A 23558-nucleotide genomic window follows, 5' to 3' on the forward strand; every position below is an offset into this window, starting at 1 on the left:
ATTCCAAGATAACCCCAAACTTCCTTGCAATCCTATCATAATTAATAAATCCTAGAGCAGTAACAGAAAGAGGAAGACAAAAAAGAAAGGAAGAAAAGAAAGAGAAGAAATATTGTGACTAAAAGAAGCTTGAACTGAGATGTAGGTGACAACATGGTGTTCAGATAAAGAGAGTGTTTGAAAATAGCACAGAATATAACTGTATTGCCGTGTTACAGAGAATATAGACACCGGTGAATTTTAAGTCTTGAAAAAATATATAAGTATACACATTAAAATTTCATTAACACTAATAGACTAGAAATGCAATAAATAAATTTCATATCAGTAGAAAAAAAATTTTAAAACTGAATGGACCGCATAGCTATACACCATTCTGTGATGATAGTGGCCCTTGGGGTGTGGACTGGGAACACTAGGGTTGGAGGCTAAAGAGGATTTTAGTTTTAACTCTAATGCTTTATTGCCTTAAAAAAATATGTTGTGATGAGGCCTCTTTCCCTGTGGCCGCGGAGTCGCACGGAGGCGGAGGCTTGGGTGCGTTCAGGATTCCGCTTCACCTGTAACCCACAGGATTCCGCTTCACCTGTAACCCACCGCCATGGCCGAGGAAGGCATTGCTGCTGGAGGTGTAATGGACATTAATACTGCTTTACAAGAGGTGCTGAAGACCGCCCTCATCCACGATGGCCTAGCACGTGGAATTCGTGAAGCTGCCAAAGCCTGAGAGGAGCGCCAAGCCCATCTTTGTGTGCTTGCATCCAACTGTGATGAGCCTATGTATGTCAAGTTGGTGGAGGCCCTTTGTGCTGAACACCAGATCAACCTAATTAAGGTTGATGACAACAAGAAACTAGGAGAATGGGTAGGCCTCTGTAAAACTGACAGAGAGGGGAAACCCTGTAAAGTGGTTGGTTGCAGTTGTGTAGTAGTTAAGGACTATGGAAAGGAGCCTCAGGCCAAGGATGTTATCGAAGAGTACTTCAAATGCAAGAAATGAATAAATAAATCTTTGGCTCACAAAAAAAAAAAAAAAATGTCAAGCAAATATGACAAAATTTGAAAAGTTAGTATTTCTAGGTGTTAACATTTCTAGGAATATAAATGTTTGTTACATCATCCTTTATACTTTCTCATGTTAAAATACTGCAAGCAAATATGACAAAATTTGAAAAGTTAATATTTCTAGGTGTTACCATTTCTAGGTATATAGGTTTTTGTTACATTATCCTTTCTACTTTCCCATATTTTTATTTTATTTCCCATTATCCTTTATACTTTCCCATATTTATTTTTTTAAAACATGGAAAGCTTCTGTGCTTATTCTGAGCTGTTATCCAAGCGTGGGTAGAACATGAATGAATTCCAAAGCAGTCCAGGTTCAAGTCCATGGAGTCTAGCAGATCAGTTCAGCTCCCGTCCGGAGCAGACACAGGGATGTGATGCATCCCCCATCTGTTATGTACAGGTGCGAAAAATTCTTCATGGAAGAGAACTCCAGTGAACTTAAAGGGTCACTGCCTTTTAAACACTAGTAGTTTATAAAAGCCCCATTATCTTATGCTCTCTGTTGGTTTGAATTACTCATTCCTGGCTTCAGTGTGCAAGTAGTGGAACAAAGATATCAATATAGAAACTGCCATAGCTGGGGGTCAGCAGGGGGTTACCCAATTAGAGAACCCTTAAGAAACCACAGAAAAGAAAATAACTTCTCTGCCATAATAAGGACCCTCTCCACGGGAGATGGAACAATCACTCTGTGTGTTAGTTTTCTCTTGCAGTGGGTGAATCATGGAGCACAATGAGAAACAGTAGATTGTCTTCTGTGAATGATGGACGCTGGCGGCGGGTTGCCCCTGGGATTAGTTGCTCCCTGGTACAGCTGTTAGACAGCACTCCACCCACGCATTAGGGAAAAGGAGTTAGAAAAGACAACACAAAGGGCAAATCAGTGAATGGGCTGTGTTTGCATTTCTCTCAATGAACGTTTACATGATAAACATTCTCAAATGCGCTGCAGGCTGTTGGAATACAGCAAGATCACGGTTATTGGCTTAAGGAAGTCCTGTAAATGTCCTCCTCATTCTTGAATGGTGGATCTTAGTCTCAGTGGTCAGAAGGCTTCCTCTTTATTGCGCAGTCAGGAAGGGCTCGGGGCAGGCACTAGATCTGGATATTGATGCCACAATCTCTACCAAAGACGGCAAAACCCCAACCCAGGCAGCGGCAGTGGGGATAGAGAATAGGTTATAGATTTGAGAGAGGTTTTAGAGGTAGAATCATAGGAATTGGTGGCTGGTTACCTATGCAAGAGTTGTCAGTCGAGAAGTATTCCAAGATAACCCCAAACTTTCTTGCAATCCTATCAATTAACTTAGGAAATAAGAAATAGTAGCGCTAAAGGAGAGATAGGGGTGGCAGGCAGAACAATTAGATGAAGTCTTGGAGACACCGAGGAACATATGGACTTTCATAGGGGTAGATCTGGTAAGAAACTGGAAATGTGCAATGGAGGTTACGTAGAGATCAGGAGATGGCAATCTAGAAATCACAGGTGCAGTGCTGGCAGCTGATTCACAGGTGTGGGTGGGACTGGCAAAGGCAGCATGTGATGTGGTAAAAGGGCTGAGAGTCCTCCAGTCAAAGACTTTTCCCAGCCATGGGGATTTCACAGAGTAGCTTCCTGAAAGGGACTGTGAGAGTGGTAAACAGGTGAGACCCCGGCCCCCATTTAAGTATAGATCAGCACTTTCTCATTTCCAAAGTAAGATCTCTACATTAGACTTCAAATGAAGAGAGTGTCTTACGGCTCCAAAACTTTTCTGAAAACACTTGCTCTTGTTCACAGATTGGCTGAGGCTCATTAAACTTCTCCCGTGAGGAAAGGAGACACTTATACACTGCTGGTGGGAATGTAAATTAGTTCAGCGACTGTGGAAAGCAGTCAGGAGATTTTACTTTTTTATTATTACTATTATTATTTTTTAATTATTAAACTTTAAGTTCTAGGGTACATGTGCACAATGTGCAGGTTTGTTACATATGTATACATATGCCATGGAGATTTTTCAAAGAACTTAAAACAGAGCTACCATTTGACTCAGCAATCCCATTGCCAGGAATATAAATCATTCTACCATAAAGACACAGGCACACATATGATCATTGCAGCTCTATTCACAACCGCGAAGACACACAATCAACCTAGGTGCCCATCAATGGTGGATTGGATAAAGAAAATGTGGTACAGGCTGGGCGTACATGTAATCAAATGTGATTACATGCCTGTAATCCCAGCACTTTGGGAGGCTGAGGTGGGAGGATCACGAGGTCAGGAGATCGAGACCATCCTGGCTAGCACAGTGAAACCCTGTCTCTACTAAAAATACAAAAAGAAATTAGCCAGGAGTGGTGGCGGGTGCAGTGAAACCCCATGTCTCCTAAAATACAAAAATTGGCTGGGCATGGTGGTGCACGTCTGTAATTCCAGTTACTTGGGAGGCTGAGGCAGGAGAATGGCATGAACCCAGGAGGTGGAGCTTGCAGTGAGCCGAGATCACGCCACTGCACTCCATCCTGGGCAACAGAGCAAGATTCCATCTCAAAAAAAAAAAAAAAAGAAAGAAAATGTGGTACATATACACTATGGAATGCTATGCAGCCATAAAGAATGAGATCATGGCCTTTGCAGCAACATGGATGATACTGGAAACCATAATCCTGAGCAAATTAACACAGGAACAGAAAACCAAATACTGTGTGTCTTCACTTATAAGTGGGAGCTAAACAGTGAGTACCCATGGACATAAAGAAGGGGACAATAGACACTGAGGCCTATTTGAGGGTGCAGAATGGGAGAAGGGTGAGGATCAAAAAACTACCTGTCAGTTATTATGCTGATTACTACCTGGGTGACCTGCCAAACCACTACAACATGCAATCTACTCATATAACAAACCTGCACATGTACCCCTTGAACCTGAAGGTTGGGAAGAAAAAAAAAAACTCCAGTGGAACAGGCCAGGGCATACCAGTTTTTCTGCAGTCTGAGCTTTGCTCCTGGCTTTGGGGTTGGCAGCCCTAGCCCTGGTGGAGCCCAGCTGGTAGGACCCCAGGGGCCAAGGTAGGCAGGGAGGGGAAGTTGTCACAGGTGGTCGGTCTATCAATAAGCCCACACTGGGATGGGAAGGATGAGGAGGCTTAGAGGAAGTCAGGTCCTGGCCAGGAAGATCTCAGGGTGAGGTCGGATAAGCAGGGTAAAGACAGAGTGAAGCACAAGCAGCCACGTCCATTTCCGGGAAAGTCTAAGTGAGAACATCCCAAAGTGTGAGGTTCGGTAAATCGGTGGGTGGAACTTTGTCCTCAAAAAGGAAGCACGTGCCATGTTTGGCACTGTTTGAAGAGACAGGGACAGCAGCTTTAAGACTGAGCCTTTCTTACTCCATGACTGAGGGAGTCATTGCCCAGGGTTGCATCATTTAAGGAACTCTGAGAATGTCACTTGGACAGGAGATTAAGCTTTTACCCACTGTCTCTAGTCATGAAATAAAAGTGCAAATACCCCTCCCTTACACTTACCTTACATTTGAAATAAAAATACCTGAAGCCAGCATGGTGGCTCACACCTGTAATCCCAGCACTTTGGGAGGCTGAGGAGGGAGGACTTCTTGAGGCCAAAAGTTCAAGACCAGCCTGGACAACAGAGTGAGAACTCATCTTTACGAAAAAAATTTAAAATTAGCCAGGCGTGGTGGCAGGCACCTGTAGTCCCAGCAACATATGAGGATGAGGTGGGAGGATGACTTGAGCCCAGAAGTTGTGGGCTGCAGTGAGCTGTGACTGTGCCACTGCACTCCAGCCTGGGCAACAGAGCAAGACCCTATCTCTAAAACAAATAAATAAAATTTTAAAAAGGCCGATTGTGGAAGGGACAAGAAAACTAAAGGGAGTTAGAATCAAGCCTTGTCATAAAATTGCAGAACTCATGGGATCATCTGTGATCTGGGAACATTCAAGGGTGCTAGAAGTTAAAAGGCAGGAGAGCCGGGACTGCTGGAAGGCCAGTAGATTGGGGCTGGAGTTGGGAAGAAAAACTGTTTCTGCTGCGTTGGTGTCCTGATCCAGCCCAATGGCACCAAGTTCATCATTTGAACTACAAATCTCTTCTAAGTCAGAATCCTAGAGTTCAATGGGAAACCTCCCTTCCCACTCACATTTCCTGACCCTCTTCCTTTCCTGTTTGGAAAGCGCTGAGGTTAGTAAACATGCCTTTCAGTTTGTTGCATACAGTTGCCCCCTGCATTCCACCAGCTGCTCCCACCTCTGTACCTGGCCACTCACCTGAGCTCACTGCAATTTCCACCACAAAGATGGCTCCAGTGCTCCAGGCAATGAGAACCCCATTCTTTCTGGACTGAACTTCAAACATCTCTTTTTTAATCTTTCTCTGCCCAGGATGATTTATTTTCTCTACCCTTTGTCTTTTACGAACCCCTCTTAGGAATATCCCTGTAAGCTAGGTCTTGCCATTTTAAAATCCTTTTTCTAAAAGAATAGGTGGGGAATGTTCTCACTCATAGGTGGGAATTGAACAATGAGAACACTTGGACACAGGAAGGGGAACATCACACACCGGGGCCTATTGTGGGGAGGGGGGCCTATTATAGTATTAGGAAATATATCTAATGTAAATGACGAGTTAATGGGTGTAGCACACCAACATGGCACAAGTATACATATGTAACAAACCTGCACATTGTGCACATGTACCCTAGAACTTAAAGTATAATAAAAAATTTTAAAAAATAAAAATAAAAGAATAGGTGGGGGGAAGGACTTTACAAGCCACGAGTATGATACCTCCAATGTCATAAAAACCCCAGATTCATAAACATTTCAAGTCTCCTAGAAAGAAATACCTGGGCAACCTTAATATTCCATTCCAATGCTTAACAACTTTTATCCTAACCTGTCTCTCTTTTCATTATTTCTACATTTCTACTTTTCTGATATTGTTGGGATCCAATCGTGAACCCCCCAAACCATTATCTTTTTGGTTTGATCTTTAAAGTCTTTGTCTCGATACTTTATACTAAAAAATGCAATATAAAAATTAATTGCCTTGTGTCATGGGAAGCCAACCATTTAAAGTGTTGTCAACCTGCATTATTACCATGAACATGATAATAAAGTTTAGGATGAATCATGAAAAGCAAAATTAGAAATGTACTCAGATGAAAGAGCCAGCAGGAGTTACAACCAAGCCTTGTAATGAAGGCATTGAACAGATGACGACATTCTAAAATGCCCATTTGTTTTTGACCAGATGCAATTGGAAATAATGATAGGTCTATATAAATTCAACCCAAGTTCTTTTTTCATTTCAGCTTACATGATGATAAAGCCTAAGATGCACATATCTTCTGCCTCTGCAAATATTCCAAAAGCAAGAAAGAACATTTGAAAGTGGCCTTTGCACCCTAATGATACATCTCTCCCCAGCATCTGTCAGCAAGAATGATACTTGCCAACTCCTTTTCGTAGACATCAGAAAGGAGCATTTTGCTAATGAGAATGTGTTATATGACTGCAAAGGAAATATACTCTTCATGACTATTGGAAGAAATACTAGAATCAAAGTCAGGAAATCCGGGTCTTAATCCTGGCTCTGTCGTAAAAAGACTTTGGTCAAATCATATAAGCCAGTCTGTGTTCACTTTCTTCATCTGACAAGAGGTATTTTTTTAAAAAAGCAAACAAAACAAAACAAAAACTACTTGCCCACCTATCTTATGGATCTACTGCGAACATGTCTTGAGAAGTATAAGGTATCCTAGCTGATTCTTACTCTCATTATTGTTTATAGCCTTCTGGCCTTATTCACCTAAACAGATTACACGAAATTTCCTCACCTCCTCCCCTAAAAAGGGCAGTGCCATAAATTTAATGTATGTAAAAACAATCTGCCCTGACGTGACTGAACAGGAATTAGATGTTGAACTGATTTAGAATTCACTGTTCTCTCTGACTCTAAACCCTGTAATTAGAGTGAGCTATAAACCGTGGTGCAGCGTAATTCCTAGGAGCATTCTAGCAAATAGCAGAGAATTTTAGAGGGAAGGGTCCTCGGAGATCATTGCGTCCAACCTTTCATTTCACAGATAGCAAAACCGGGAAGGTTAAGAAGCAGCAGTTAACGATGATGTTGGACTTGGATCCAGATTCCTGATTCCCTGCCTTGTGGACTTTCTTGTTGAAAAGCTACCCATTGACCTCCCACAATTCAGTTGAATTGATGTGTTGCGTCAAATACCCATTTAGAGATTTCTATCACAGCTAGTGTTTCTTTCTGCCACCATAGGCCTGTCACATAATAGTGGCAGGAATTCCTCTTTTCTTACTGGCTTCCATTATAAAACTAGAGAAATGCTTTCCTGGAAAAGTCTTTCTGATAGGTTGAGTTGCTGATGCCTCCCCAGTGATACCATCTGTTCCTTGGAGGCAGCAGACACAGTGGTGCATGGAAAAGACCACAGGTTTGGACTTAGAAGAAAAGCCTTGGAACCGGGTCTTGGTCCTAAGTCTTTGTAGTCGAGATCTTCGGGGAAAACTTGGTCTTATTCTGAGCAAATTTTCTCATCTGGGGAATGAAATAACAATTCTGAAAACACTTTGTAAATTATAAAGTATGGTATAAATACTGGTGATTATTGCCTTCAAAGCCCAACAAAACACAGTGTGTGGGAAGCTGCAAAATTGACACTTGTTTAAAAAAATATTTGGTCCCAAGTTACACAACTCGATGGCTTGGTAGGCATTGTGGGAAACCAGCAGACTATTGGTATCCACGTAACAGTTTTTTGCTCCTTTCTTATATTTTGAGTCTCTCCTCAGATTCTAACTTACCCTATTTCCATCTCTGACTCACTAGAATTTTTTCTGTGCCCCGCCGTGACCTGGCTTCCTATTTTCAGTAACCGAGATTTGCTCATTACTCAAAGCTCACTTGGGTAGGCCTTGCACATATAGAAAAATACACTAAGGGAATGGTGCCGTATTGGACTGTTCATTTTCCTTTGGCTTGCCAGTAACAGAAACTGAATTCAAACCCTCTTAAGCAAAATGGGTGATTCACTGAAATGATACTAAGACAGCTCACAAAATTTAAAGTAAAACCAAATAACCGGGAACAGGGACTAATGTGTCTCCTGTCCCACGGTTCACCTAGCTTCTGTCACTGAGTTGGCCTAATTCTCTCTCACTGCGGGCAAGTCCCCTGCACATCATAGGAGATGGCCATGGCATGTCACTTTGTGACTAGAGAAACATCAGCTATGGTTTGAGAAATTTTAGAGCAGGACTCAAAGTAGCCTAGCTGTGGTCTGATGTTGAGGAGATAGGCTCAGGTTCTATGAAACAAGCCTGGGCATGCAACTCAAGTGGACCCTTTTAACCTCCAACCAGAATAATTGGTTCAAAGACGGGTTGGATGCAGTGGCTCACGCCTGTAATCCTAGCATTTTGGGAGGCAGATCACAAGGTCAAGAGATTGAGACCATTCTGGCCAACGTGGTGAAACCCCGTCTCTACTAAAAACACAAAATTAGCTGGGTGTGGTGGCATGTGCCTGTAGTCCCAGCTACTCAGGAGGCTGAGGCAGGAGAATCACTTGAACCCAGGAGGCAGAGGTTGCATTGAGCCGAGATCGCACCACTGCACTCCAGCCTGGGAGACAGAAAAAAAAAAAAAAAGAGATCAAGACCAGCCTGGCCAACATGGTGAAACCCTATCTCTACTAAAAATACAAAAATTAGCTGGGCGTGGTGGCGCACGCCTGTTGTCCCAGCTACTGGAGAGGCTGAGGCAGGAGAATTGCTTGAACCCAGGAGGCAAAGGTTGCAGTGAGCTGAGATCTTGCCACTGCACTCCAGCCTGGCGACACAGTGAACTCCATCTCAAAAAAAAAAAAGAAGGGTGTATCCTTTCAAAAGAAGTGCACAATTTCTGCTGAGCTGTCAGAAAAAAAAACTGATGTATGCCACAATTTCTATGGCCTCATTTTTCGCCTCTAAAAACAGAGCTCTTTACTAAACAAATGGATATAACCACTAAAGACCATTACCTCCAATCTGACGATTGAAAAGAATAAAAGTACCTACTTATAATAAATTAATTTTTGAATGAACCTTCTATCATATCAATAACTCTTAGCAACCTAACAGCTATGCTGTACAAGCATATTGGGGTACATTGCTTTGGAAGAGTCATGGCACGTGTAATACTTTCCCTTCCACCTCGTTTGTCTCTTGCATTACCTGAGTCCTCCTGCATCCAGGGAACCAAACTCGCATCTGAAGATTTAGTTATAGTTCTAAGACTGCTCATAGAGTTATAACTGAAGTCCTTGCAGGCAGTTTCTCTTTGTACTAATAGAGTTGACTTTGACTTTTCTCCACAGCAGAGGCTCTCTAGCTTTCATGTGCACAAAAATTACCTGGATAATGTACTGAAATACGGGTCCCCTCACCCAGTGGCTCCCAAGCTTGTCTGTTCATCAGAATTAACTAGGAAACTGTGAAGTATTTCGGAGGCCAAGCTGCATCCCAGATCCATGAAATCCCTGTCTCTGGGGGTGGCGTACAGGCGCCCGGAGTTTCTGAAGTTCACCAGGTACTTCCAATGTTCAGACAAGTTCAAGAACCTGATATGGTTTGGCTCTGTGTCCCCACCCAAATCTCACCTTAAATTATAATCCCTAAGTGTCAGGGACCTGGTAGGAGGTGATTGGACCATGGGTATAGTTTCACCCCATGCTGTTCTTGTGATCGTGAGTGAGTTCTCACGAGAGTTGATGGTTTTAGAATGTTTGGCAGTTCCCCCTTTGCTCTCTGTCTCCTGCCGCCATGTGAAGAAGATGCTTGCTTCCCTCCAACTTCCACCACTATGGTAAGTTTCTTGAGGCCAGCCCAGCCATGCGGAACTGTGAGTCAATAAAATTCCTTTCTTTATAAATTACCCAGTCTCAGGTAGTATCTTTACATAATAGCAGTGTGAAAACCGACGAATACAGAACTCCTGCCCTAGCTCTGACTCTACATTGGAGCCACCTGAACTGTTTAATGAAATAAAAGTGCCTGGGACATAGCCTAAACCTAAAGCCTAATTCCAATCTGGGTGGAGGGAGAATGGGGTTTGGACATGAACATTTTTTTAAGATCCACAGCTGATTAGTCTTAACCCTCCACTAGAGACTACGATTAGGTCTGCGGTGGAGCCCAGGTATCTGCATTTTATTAAGCACTCCCCTATATCCCCCAGTGATTCTGACTCAGGGGTCTATACCTCACTTTGAGTATCATTTCACTTAGACTCTTGCTGCACAAACAAACAGCACTAGCATCTCCTTGGAGTTTGTCACAAATGCAGACTCTCAGGCCCCACCCCAGCTCCCACCACCTGAATCAGAATCTGTATCCAATTTGAGCTTAAATATCACCGGTCTAGAGGTGTTCCTGAATACCGATTGCACGTCGGAATTATCTGGAGCTTTAAAAAATGTGGAAGCAGGATCCCACTGTGACAGACTTTGATCTAATTGGTTGGCGGTGTGGCATCTGGATTTTTTTTTTTAATTGAGACAGAGTCTCCCTCTGTCACCCAGGATGGAGTGCAGTGGTGTGATCTCAGCTCACTACATGCAACCTCCTCCTCCTGGGTTCCAGGAATTCTCCTGCCTCAGCCTCCTGAGTAACTGGAATTACAGACGTGCACCACCATGCCCAGCTAATTTTTGTAATTTTAGGAGACATGGGGTTTCACCACGTTGGCCAGGTTGGTCTCAAACTTCTGACCTCAAGTGATCCACCCGCCTCGACCTCCCAAAGTGCTGGGATTACAGGCATGAGCCACCACGCCCAGTAGGCACCTGGATTTTTTTAAGCAGCCAAAGTTGAGAACACTTCTAGAAACTCTGCTGTCATTCATTTAACGATTATTCAGTTCTTTTAGTTAGACTTAAAGATTTCAGTTATATCACTGACCCCTTTAGATCACACTGGAAAATTTCAGATCAGTCATGATAAGTCAGTGTCATGGCTTGAACTCGTCTAAGTTCATAACAGCAAAGCATGCTGCTAATGCCAATGAAAAATATGTTTCAGCTAAGGATTTTTCTGTTCACGTACAGTTATTCCCTCATTTCTGACCTGTTGTAAAGATTATTTCCTTTTTTCATTACATATACATGTAAAAGTCTTAAGCAATAAAGCATAAAAGACCCTAAGAACAAAAGTTTATGGGGACTTTTTTGTAATATATTCCAAAGTTCAAATTCAGTCTCCTGGAAAATCACCTAAGGGCCTAGTCATGAGACAGAACTAATGAGAAGGGCTTATCTTGTCTCCTTCTGTTTACTTTGTAATAGTAATGTAATTTGTAATGGTGATAAGATTCCTGAAGGATGCCATTAGAGCTGAATAAGGGTTGAGGTCTGAAACTGAATGTGTCAGTCCAATGCCCGGCATGTAGTAGGTGCTCAGTGAATGAACATTTATTTCTTCTCAAAACTTTCTCAGCCCTATGTCTGTGTCTCTTACGATATATATCCTTTCGGCCTGAATCACTCTCTCGGCATTGTCTTATTCTGCCCTTCTAGACTGAGATGGTAGGTTTCTCTTTTGTTGTTTGGTTGGGTTCTTTTTGGGAGGGAGGAGGGGACAGGGTCCCGCTTTGTCTCTCAGGCTGGAGTGAAGTGCTGTGATTATAGCTTACTGCATCCTTAACCTCAATCAATCCTTAACCTCAAGCAATCCTTCTGCCTCAGCCCCCCAAGTAGCTGGGACGACAGATTTGGCCCACCATGCTGGATTCTTTCTTTCTTTCTTTCTTTCTCTCTCTCTCTCTTTCTTTCTCTCTCTCTTTTTCTTTCTTTCTCTCTCTCTTTTTCTTTCTTTCTTTCTTTTCTTTCTCTCTCTCTTTCTCTCTCTCTTTTTCTCTTTCTTTCTCTCTTTCTCTCTCTCTCTCTCTCCCTTTCTCCCTTTCTCTCTTTCTCTCTTTCTCTCTTTCTTTCTTTCTTGACAGAGTCTTGCTCTGTCACCCAGGCTGGAGTGCAGTGGCTCAAGCTTAGCTTAGCTCACTGCAACCTCTACCTCCCGGTTCAAGTGATTCCCCTGCCTCAGCCTCTCAAGTAGCTGGGATTACAGGTGCCCACCACCACGCCCAGCTAATTTTTTTGTATTTTTAGTAGAGACCAGGTTTCAACATGCTGGCCAGGCTGGTTTTGAATTCCTGACCTCAAGTGATCTGCCTGCCTCGGCCTCCCAAAGTGCCAGGATTACAGGTGTGAGCCACCATGCCAGGACAATTTTTAAAATGTTTTTGTAGAGATGGGATCTTGCCCTGTGGCCCAGGCTAGTCTCAAACTCCTGGGCTCAAGAGAGCCTCCCACCTCGGCCTTCCAAAGTGCTAGGATTAGAGGTGTGAGCCACCATGCCCAGCTGAGATTGTAGATTTCTTTTGAATGGAGAACTTGTCTTATTTATCAATCCCACCTTTTGTGCCAGGATACTACGTAGCATACAAATCAACCAATTGCATGTGTGAATAGTTCATAAGTAGATGAGATATTCCTTTGCATGATTTTCCTTGAAAAGTAAGCTGACATCTTCCTTACAGAGGCATTATTCCGACTGAGTTTTCTCAATTTATCTTCATCAGTCCCTGCTGAGTCAATCTTATTGGGCATCTCTTTAACCTGTTAATTCTGATCTAAGCCAGGGAATTCTGCTATGTGTGCAGCTACAGTCAGACTTCAGACATCTGAATGGCCTTGGTCTTCCTTATAGTTTTCATATGGCAAATAGATTCCTGCAGACCTGCTAATATGGAGCAGGGTAAATCAATTTCCACCTTGCCAGGTACTGAGGCTGAGGCTTCAGGAACACACTGCTGGTCACAGAAACTTCCTCATCTTTTCTTTCATTCCAAACTTAAAATAACACTGGCTGTCTTACAGGACACCAGGAAGACTGCAAAGATCTTAACCCTGGTCTCAGGACAGACTATAGAATAAGTATCTGAGAGAAGAAATGGAGAGAGTGGGATCATTGTCCCGCTAAGAAAAGTGAGGATGATGCAGAAAGCAGGTAGTATAAGCAGCAGCAACCTCAGATAACTGAAATACAGTCACGTTTGTATTGAAACAACTTTCCTAAGCTTATTGGGATCCTGTAGAATAATCAACTTTTTGTGACTTCCCCTTCTATCATGTAAATGGTGATTATACCACATCCCCTAACAGGAAAATGTTCACTCTGCTTCCAAGGCAAACCAATTATTGAAATACAGCCATGGCCACATTCTTGATCCATCCTACAGTGCAATTCAACAAGTGGGTTCAAACCCTTGGTGTGACTAAATAAATAAATAAATAAATAAATAAACAAATGGAAAAGGAAGATCGCTGATTTTTTAGATCAAAAGGAAACTAAGTTAGCTATTTCTAATTTCTCTGTGAAACACTGCTTATATCTTACTCCCTCAAAAATAATTGGCGTTTCTCTTAGATAATGTGATTATTTATAGGCTTCTACTGAATCTTTTATATTATCCTTTTCTTAGACTTCCAGGGCAGGCACAACTGGGCAAATAGTAAAAAGGTTTATTTTATTTTATTTTTTTACCTTGATTAAGTAAAGTGTATGCATACATGTGTTTAAAACAAAAATAAGTAAGAGTACAATAAAAATGCATGACTCGAATGCTGGCTGCGCTTGATGGGGAGACAAGAGGAGTAGGGAGAGGAGGGGCATACAGGGAAACAAAAGTCACAGATATTACCCCGGGCTTGAGTATGGGCAGGCAGTTCATGGGGGTTCACTATATTACTATAAATAAATAACCTGTAATCCCAGCAATGTGGGAGGCTAAGGCAGGAGGATCTCTTGAGCCCAGGAGTTCCAGCCTGAGCAACATGGCAAAACCCCATCTCTACTAAAAATACAAACAAAGAAACAAATTAGCCAGTTGTGGCAGTGTCCGCCTGCTGTCCAACTACTTGGGAGGCCAAGGAGGGAGGATCGCTTGAGCCCAGGAGGCTGAGGCTACAGTAAGCTGTGATCACACCATCACACCATTGCACTTCAGCCTGGATGACAGAGCAAGATCCTGTCTCAAAAGTAAATAAATAAATAACAAAAACAAGTATTACAAAAACTATTTTTCTCATTGTTCCACTTCTGCCTTTTAGGCAATTGCATTGGTAAGCTTATTCTGTAAGCAATTCCGACATTTTCCCCATTGATTCTCTTCCACAAGTCCAAGTGAGTAAACGGAGTCAAGGTCCACTTGGAGGCCCTGCAGCCCTCTCCTTTCTCATCCGTGCCTGAATGTGTGATGATCCCTGAACTGAGCTCGTGTGCTGTGAAGTTTGCACAACAGTGGGAAAATTCCCAAGTGTGGTTCTTATGTCAACTCTCCTTTACCAGTGAGCCAAGCCGCTAGGAAGAAGTTACGTTACTCTTTCTTATGTATATTGCACATCAGGCTCACTATGCGCTGGTTACTTGCCCAAGTCTGCTGAGACAGAACACTCACACACACAAGTTACATGAAGCAGATTTATTACTTAGGCAGCAAGGGGCAACAGAAACCTGGGGTTCATGATGAGCCAGTGCCTCCCTAAGTCTCAGGAAAATTGCCCACAGCAGATGGAGTTTAATCTGTGTATGCCCCAATTGCATCGCAGCTGAGGGACCCGAAAAAGTATCCTGCCCTGAGTTTTATACCCTGTGGTTACAGCACTCATTAAGCTAAACCATTTAAGGACATCCTTTTTCTAGGAGAGGCTGGGACAGAGCCCAAGCTGTTCCAGCCAGCTCCCCCTTATCTCAAGATATTGCATTCCCAACACACTCTTCAGTTATTCTTGAGAACAAGGAAGAAATCGGGAGAAATGGGTTAGTCCAAGGCCCTGAGAGAACTGGCTTACATATATCTTTTTCAGAAATCTTTCAAGAAGGAGTGATTCTGTAGGTGAATATGGGCATTCCTGGGGCTGGCTGTAATACCATGAAACACTGTACAAGCTTTCCCAACCAACCTGTTGATCGACTCCAGAAACATATCTGGTGCCCTGTAAGACAAACAGAACAATGGCCTGGGCTCCCAAAATGCTGAAGGTGATACCTGGCCTCTTCTCCTCCCAACTGTTGACTTACTTGCTTACTCAGAGTTACTTAATACCTTGTGATAACAGTCAGAGTCCTATAATTATGAGATTTAATTTTGAGGTCAGTAAAGTGATGAAAACGAATATCAGAAGAGGGTTGTTTCTATAAACCTAGCTTGAGTGTTTTGGAAAGCTAGATAAATGTGAGTTGCAAAAACGAATCAAATTAGGTAAGGGTTAGACAACTAAAAATTATTGGGTAGGAAATTCTAGAAATCTATGAGGAGTCTGCACTCTGGTTGCTTTGTGCTTGTCCTCAGCTTTATTCCAGTTTAAAGAGAGCAAAACTGGAGATGAAGCATGCTGCTTTACAGGAACGGGTTTTGTGAGCAAGAGAAAAAGGAACTCTAAGTAGAGGCCCTATAATTGGACTAAAAGGCCTCAATCTTGCATCAAAAGCTTGGCAAATGAATATATATTTTTACATGTCAAGTTCAAACTGTCTTAAAATATATATATGTGTTTGTCCGTTTTCACGCTGCTGATAAAGACATACCTGAGACTGGGCAATTTACAAAAGAAAGAGGTTTCTTTGGGCAATTTACAAAAGAAAGAGGTTTCTTGGACTCACAGTTCCACGTGGCTACAGAGGCCTCACAATCATGATGGAAGGCAAAGGGGAGAAAGTCATGTCTTCCGTGGATGGCATCAGGCAAAGAGAGAGCTTGCGCAGGAAGATTCCCGTTTTTATAACCATCAGATCTCGTGAGACTCATTCACTGTCACAGGAACAGCTCGGGAAAGACTTGCCCTCCTAATTCAATCACCTCCCATTGGGTTCCACCCATGACATGTGGGAATTGTGGGAATTACAATTCAAGATGAGATTTGGGTGAGGACACAGCCAAACCATATGAATATGTAACATTTTCGATGTTTCTTTGTTCCATATTATTATCCTTATTTTTAGTAACTGACTCACTTAGAGTTTCAATTATATTGGCTAAGAGCCTTTCTTCTGTGCTACCAAAACTCACCCCCAGGACCTAACAATGTTAAATATCTGGGAGGGTAAGCAGCAACAATGAAACACAAGTTTTCAACATTGTCTCTTTTGTCCTTTATTTGTTTGAGTGAAGACTTAAGAAGCAGGACAGTACTTACTTAAGGACTGACCTTGCCAAGAGCAACCCTTGATCAAATTATGCATGATACTCATCAAAACTTTTAATAAAGTTTTTTATTAACTCTACAAAATATGAATGCTTCATTCTATGACTATGAAACAAAAAAAAAAGGCAAAGGTTACAGATAAAGCTAAGTCCCTGTGATCACACCAAACCCCATTCTAGTTCGCTTTCGGAAAGTAACCACTATAATCAATTTGGTAAGTACCCTTTCTGACCGTTTCCTATACGTTTGCATATTTACATATATGTCTGTCTTAGTCGATTCAGGCTGCTATAGTACAATACCTTAGACTGGGTAATTTATAAAACAAACAAAGATGTATTGCTCGTAGTCTGGAGTCTGAGAAGTCCAAGATCAAGGTTCCAGCAGATGGAGTCTGGTGAGGGTCCATTCCTTGTAGACAACTTCTTGCTTTATTCTCCCATGGCAGAAGAGGTGAACAAGCTCCCTGAAGCCTCTTTTATAAGGGCACTAAATCTCTTCCATGAATGTGAAACTTTCAGGACCTACTAACTTCCCAAAGGCCGCACTTTCTAATGCCATCACATTGGTGATTACGTTTTAACATATAAATTTCAGGGGACCCAAACATTCTGACTATAGTACTGTCTGTAGAAATGTATACTCATGTTTTAAGCTTTCTGTTTTATTTTACATAAATAGTTTCTTATCACTTATTGTTCTTCAACGTACGTTTTACACTCATCAACATATGTTGAGGATATTTTTGTAGCATTAGTTTATTTCAACAGTGGCCATTTTTGTTGTTGTCAATCTTTTATTAATATAAACAATGCTGCAGCAAGCTTCTTTGTGATTCCTTGTGCACATCTGCAGAAATTTCTTAGCGTAGGATACTAAGGAGTGGAATTGCTAAGCCTTGAGTATGCACATACTAAATTTTTTTATTTTTTTATTTTTTATTATTATTATTTTTTTTGAGATGGAGTCTCTCTCTGTCGCCCAGGCTGGAGTGCAGTGGCACGATCTCCACTCACTGCAAGCTCCACCTCCTGGGTTCACACCATTCTCCCACCTCAGCCTCCCGTGTAGCTGGGACCACAGGCGCCCTCCACCATGCCCGGCTAATTTTTGTATTTTTAGTAGACACGGAGTTTCACTGTGTTAGCCAGGATGGTCTTCATCTCCTGACCTCGTGATCCACCTGTCTTGGCCTCCCAAAGTGCTGGGATTACAGGTGTGAGCCACCGCGCCTGGCCTAAACTTTAATTAATAATGCCAAATCGTTCTCCTAAGAGGCTCTACTAGCTTGCACTCCCATCGCTTGGCACATCTGTTACAGTTTAATATAGGAACCACTTTGCAATTTTAACCAAACTGAGTATAAGAAAAATTGTATCTCATTAGTTTAATCATTTACATAATTGGCTTTCAGATTCCCATATCTCCCTAAAATGGCCTCATCCTCCCTTTTTCTTTTTCTTTTTTTTTTTCATATTTTTAGTAGAGACGGGGTTTCACCATGGTCTCAATCTCCCGACCTCGTGATCTACCCACCTCGGCCTCCCAAAGTGCTGGGATTACAAGCATGAGCCACTGCACCTGGCCACGTTTTCATTTTTATACTCATTTTATTCTCATTTTGTTCTTTTCTTATTGACATGTCAAAATTCTTGGAAGTAATACTTTGTCTGTTGTATATATTGCAAATATTTTTTGCTATGCTCTTGCTTGTCTCTTTAACTTTATCAATAGTGTCTTTTATCATTTAAAAAATATTTATTGTTACTGTTTTCTTTTCTTGCATTTGATGCAGATGAGTTTCTCATTCTTTGTCCTTTCTGGCTTTATAAATCCTATTTAAGAATGCCTTCCCCATTTTAAATATTAGAGATATATTTGTCTATATTTTATTTTAATGCTTTTGTATTTTCATTCTCTTTACATTTAGCTGGTTAATCTATAAGGGGTTTATTTTTCTAGTTAGGTTGATTACAAATACAATTTTATTTTATTTTATTTTATTTTTACTAAATGGATACCTAACTTTCACACGAAAGTTCTTGAAATTTTTATTGGAATTGCATTCAATTTATAGATTCATATGATGACAAATGGTATCTTTATAATAATGAATCTTCTCACTGATAAACAAGATATATTTATCACTTATGTAGTTTTTTAATTGTTCAGAAAAACTAGACATTATTATTTTTAAAGATCTGAGATTTTGAGCATTTCTTTTTAGATTCATTTTTAAAGTTATAGTATTTTTTTTTTTTTGGAGATGGAGTTTCAGTCTGTTGCCCAGGCTGGAGTGCAGTGGCATGAATACAATTCATTGCAGCCTCGACCTCCTAGGCTCAAGCAATTCTCATGCCTCACCCTCCTGAGTAGCTGGGACCACAGGTGTGTGCCACCACGCCCAGTTAATTTTTTTATTTTTATTTTTTGTAGAAACAGAGCCTCACTTTGTTGTCCAGGCTGGTCTCAAACTCCTGGGCTCAAGTGATTCTCCTGCCTCAGGCTCCCAAAATGCTGGGATTACAGGTATGAGCCACCATGCCTGGCCCTAGTTTTAATCACTTTTAAGCACTATAATGAATGGGAGTCTCTCTCTCTCTCTCTTTCTTCCTACTCTGCCCTCCCTTACTCTCTTCCCCACACCCCAAAAACTGTTTAAAACAGTTTATAGTTTTAAACTGTTAGTGGCAGTGCATAGCAGCATTAGTAGGTTATTTTTAGTGATGACATCATATCCTTCCACAGCACCAAACTCCCATATTAGCTCTAATAACTTGTCTTTTAATTTTTTTCTAATCTAAGTTAGGGATTCCCTACCCGCTGGTCACGGACCGGTACCAGTCCCTGGTCTGTTAGGAATCAGGCCGTCCAGTAGGATGTGAGCAGCTAGCAAATGAGCATTACTGCCTGAGCTCTGCCTCCTGTGGGATCAGCCATGACATTAGATTCTCCTAGGAGTGAACCCTATTGTGAACTGCGCGTGCCAGGAATCTAGGTTGCACGCTCCTTATGAGAATCTAATGATAAATGTAATGTGCTTGAATCATCCCAAAACCATCCACCTCCCTTGGTCCCTGGAAAAAAATTGTCTTCCATGAAATCGGTCCTTGGCACCCAAAAGGTTGGGAATTACTGATCTAAGTAGATGATTTTTATCTACATATAATAGCTTGGTATTTACTCTCTATTTCTTTTTTACTCCTAATTTCTGTGTGTGTGTGTGTGTGTGTGTGTGTGTGTGTGTGTGTGTATGTGATTTCATTGGTTGGCATTGCTTCTAAAAAGTAGAATAAAAGTGACTGGTGGCAAATAGTCCAAAACTTTTTCTGATTTTAGTGGGAGTTATTATAATGCTTTATTACTAAATATAGTGTTTGCTGTAAAATTCTAGTTGATATCTTTTATTAGGTTAAGCCAGCATCCTTTTATAACTGATCTGGTAAAGGATTTTTTTTTTTTAATTTTAGGAATTCTTTAAAATCATGATTAGATGTTGAATTTTATAAAAATTGGTTTCAATAGGCTGGGCGCGGTAGCTCACACCTGTAATCCCAGCACTTTGGGAGGCCGAAGTGGGCGGATCACCTGAGGTCAGGAGTTCGAGACCAGCTTGATCAACATGGTAAAACCCCGTCTCTACCAAAAAATACAAAAAATTAGTTGGGCGTGATGGCGGGCACCTGTAATCCCAGATACTTGGGAGGCTGAGGCAGGAGAATTGCTTGAACCTGGGAGGCGGAGGTTGCAGTGAGCCAAGATGGCACCACTGCACTCCACCCTGGGTGTGACAGAGCAAGACTCTGTCTCAAAAAAAAAAAAAAAAAAATTGGTTTCAATATATAATTATAGGATTGCATTTTCAGTTTTTAATTGACATAATAACTATACATTTTTATGGGGGTACAGTGTGATGTTTCAATACACGTGTACATTGTGCAATGATCAAATACCCTAATTTAGCATATCCATCACCTCATATATTTGTCATTTCTTTGTGGTGACAACATTCAACATTCTCTCTTCTAGTTATCTTGAAATATATAATAGATTATCCTTAGCAGTAGTCACCCTACTGTGCAAGAGAACACCAAGACTTATTCCTCCTAACTGTAACTTTGTACCCATTGACCAAGGTTCGCTTAACCTCCTTCTCCCTACTTTCTGCAGCCTCTGATAACTACTGTTCTACTTTCTACTTCTATGAGGTCAACTTTTTAAAAGTCTATATCTGAGTATGACCATGCAGAATTTTTCTTTCTGTGTTTGTCTGATTTCACAAAACATAATGTTCACTAGATTCATGCATGTTGTCACAGATGACAGGATCTCATTCTTTTTTACGGCTGAATAGTATTCCATTATGTATATATATCACATTTTCTTTATCCATTCATTCACTGATGGACACTTAGGTTGATTTCATATCTTGGCTATCATGACTAGTGTGGCAATAAAAATGAAAGCATGTCTTTTTGACATACTGATTTCATTGCTTTTGGATATATACACAGAAGTGATATTGTTGAATCATATGATAGTTCTATTTTTAATATTATAAGGAACCTCCACATTGTTTTCCATGATGGCTATACTAATTTATCTTTCCACCAACAGTGTAGAAGAATTCCCCTTTCTCCACATCCTCACTAACATTTGTTATTTTTTGACTTTTTGATAATAGCCATTCTAACTGGGATGAAGTGATATCTCACTGTAGTTTTGATTTGCACTCCCCTAATGATTAGTGATGTTGATAATTTTTTCATATAATTGTTGACTGACCATTTGTATGTCTGCTTTTGAGAAATGTCTACTCAAGTCTTTTGCCCATTTTAAAATCAGATATCTGGTTTTTTGCTACTGAGTTGAGTTCCTTATACATTCCAGATATTAATCCCTTGTCAGATGTGTAGTTTGCAAATATTTTCTCCCATTCTATAGCTTGTCGTCTCACTATGTTGATTGTCTCCTTTGCTGTGCAGAAGCATTTTAGTTTGTTATAATCCTACTTGTTTATTTTTGCTTTTGTTGCAGTGTCATGAAGGATTTCTTCTGTGTTTTCTTCTGGTAGTTGCACAGTTTCAGGTCTTACATTTAAGTCATTAATTCATTTTGAGTTGATTTTTGCATATGGTGAGAGATAGAGGTCTAGTGTTATTCTTTTGCATGTGGATATCCAGTTTTGCCAGCACCACCTATTGAAGAGGTTGTCTTTTCCTCAGTGTGTGTGGCATTTTTGTCAAAAATCAGTAGGTTGTAAATGCATGGATTTATTTTTGGGTTCTCTGTTCTGTGCCATTGGCCTGTCTGTTTTTAATGCCAAAACCATGCTGTTTTGGTTACCACAGCTTTGTAATATATTTTGAAGTCAGGGAGTGGATTGTATGTATTTATCTTTAATCTGTTAATGTACAGAATTATATGGCTATATTTTCTAATGTTTATTTATTATCTTAAGCATGTTTACATTAATGAGACAAATCTTATTTAGTCATGATGATGTTAATATGCTGGCAGGTTTGATTCTAATATATCTTTTTTTTTCTTTAACTTTTAAGTTCAGGAGTACACATGTAGGATGTGCAGGTTTGTGACATAGGTAAATGTGTGCCATAGTGGTTTGCTGCCCTGATCATCCCATCACTTAGTTATTAAGCCCAGCATCCATTAACTATTCTTCCTGATACTCTCCCTGGCCCCACTCCCACCCCCAATAGGCCCCAGTGTGTGTTGTTCCCTCATGTGTCCATGTGTTCTCATTGTTCAGCTCCCACTTATGAGTGAGAACATGCAGCATTTGGTTTTCTGTTTCTGCATTAGTTTGCTGAGGATAATGGCTTCCAACTCCATCCACATCCCTGCAAAAAACATTATCTAATTCCTTTTTACGGTGGCATAGTATTTCATGGTGTATATATATCACATTTTCTTTATCCAGTCTATCATTGGTGAGTATTTAGGTTAATTCCATGTCTTTGCTATTGTGAACAGTGCTGCAATGAACATACGAATGCACGTATCTTTATAATGGAATGATTCATATTCCTTTAGGTGTATACCTAAAGGTAATAGGATTGCTGGGTCAACTGGCATTTCTGCCTCTACATCCACGCTGTCTTCCACAGTGGTTGAACTAATTTACACCCCAACCAACAGTGTGAAAGCATTTTAAACTGTCCTATAATTTTTATCTAATTTTACATGGTTTCACAAAATAAGTTCACTATCTTTCCATTTTAAAAAAATTTTAAAAATGAAGTTTGTTAAAGATGATAGTTATCTTCATTGAATATTTGTGGAACTTCCCCTTAAAGCCAACTGGATGCGGGGAGATTCTTACTTTTCTATTTTAACATATTTTTATTATTCTCTTCTAGTTTCTAAAACTTGTCTCTATACTTATATTCCCCCTTTCTTTTTTTTTTCTTTTTTCTTTTTTTTTTTTTTTTTTTTTTTTTTTTTTTTTTTTTTTTTTTTTTGAGACAGTCTCCCTCTGTCACCCAGGCTAGAGTGCAGTGGCATGATCTCAGCTCACTGCAAGCTCTGCCTCCCGGGTTCACGCCATTCTCCTGCCTCAGCCTCCCAAATAGCTGGGACTACAGGAGTCCGCCACCACGCCCGTCTAATTTTTTGTATTTTTAGTAGAGACGGGGTTTCACCATAGCCAGGATGGTCTCGATCTCCTGATCTCGTGATCCGCCTGCCTCAGCCTCCCAAAGTGCTGGGATTACAAGCATGAGCCACCGCACCCAGCCATATTGCCCCTTTCCTGCTTAATATTATTTACTGAAACATGTCTATTACTTTGCTAACAATTACCATACGTCTTTTGATGTTATTGGTATTTTCAAAGAAGCGTCTTGTTATTTTGTAATCATTATTAAAGTCAAGTGTTATCTAAAACACAATTATTTTTAAATTTCACTTTTGCTTTATTTTTTTTTTTCTTAATCACTGCTTTCTTTGGATTTATTTTGGTTCTATTTTTCTGACACTTTGAATGGAAGCTAGTTTATTCATTTTACGTCCTTCTCATTTTCAAGTAAAGGTATTAAAAGTTATAATTTTTTTCTCTTGGAATACTTTCAGGTGCATCACAGAAATTTTAATATGTAATCTCAGCATTAATATCAAAATATTTTATAATTTTCACTAATTTTCTATTCAGTCCAAGAGTAATTATAAGTGTTTATTTTTTCATTTTAAGGATACAGTT

General features: G+C 40.6%; 1 pseudogene; it reads left to right on the forward strand.

The window, feature by feature from the left end:
- Positions 1-601: 601 nt before the first annotated feature.
- On the forward strand, positions 602-1037 carry LOC105516866 (annotated as a pseudogene).
- Positions 1038-23558: the final 22521 nt, after the last annotated feature.

The sequence above is a fragment of the Colobus angolensis genome, unplaced genomic scaffold (assembly GCF_000951035.1).
Source record: "Colobus angolensis palliatus isolate OR3802 unplaced genomic scaffold, Cang.pa_1.0 Scaffold293, whole genome shotgun sequence".
NCBI lineage: Eukaryota > Metazoa > Chordata > Mammalia > Primates > Cercopithecidae > Colobus > Colobus angolensis.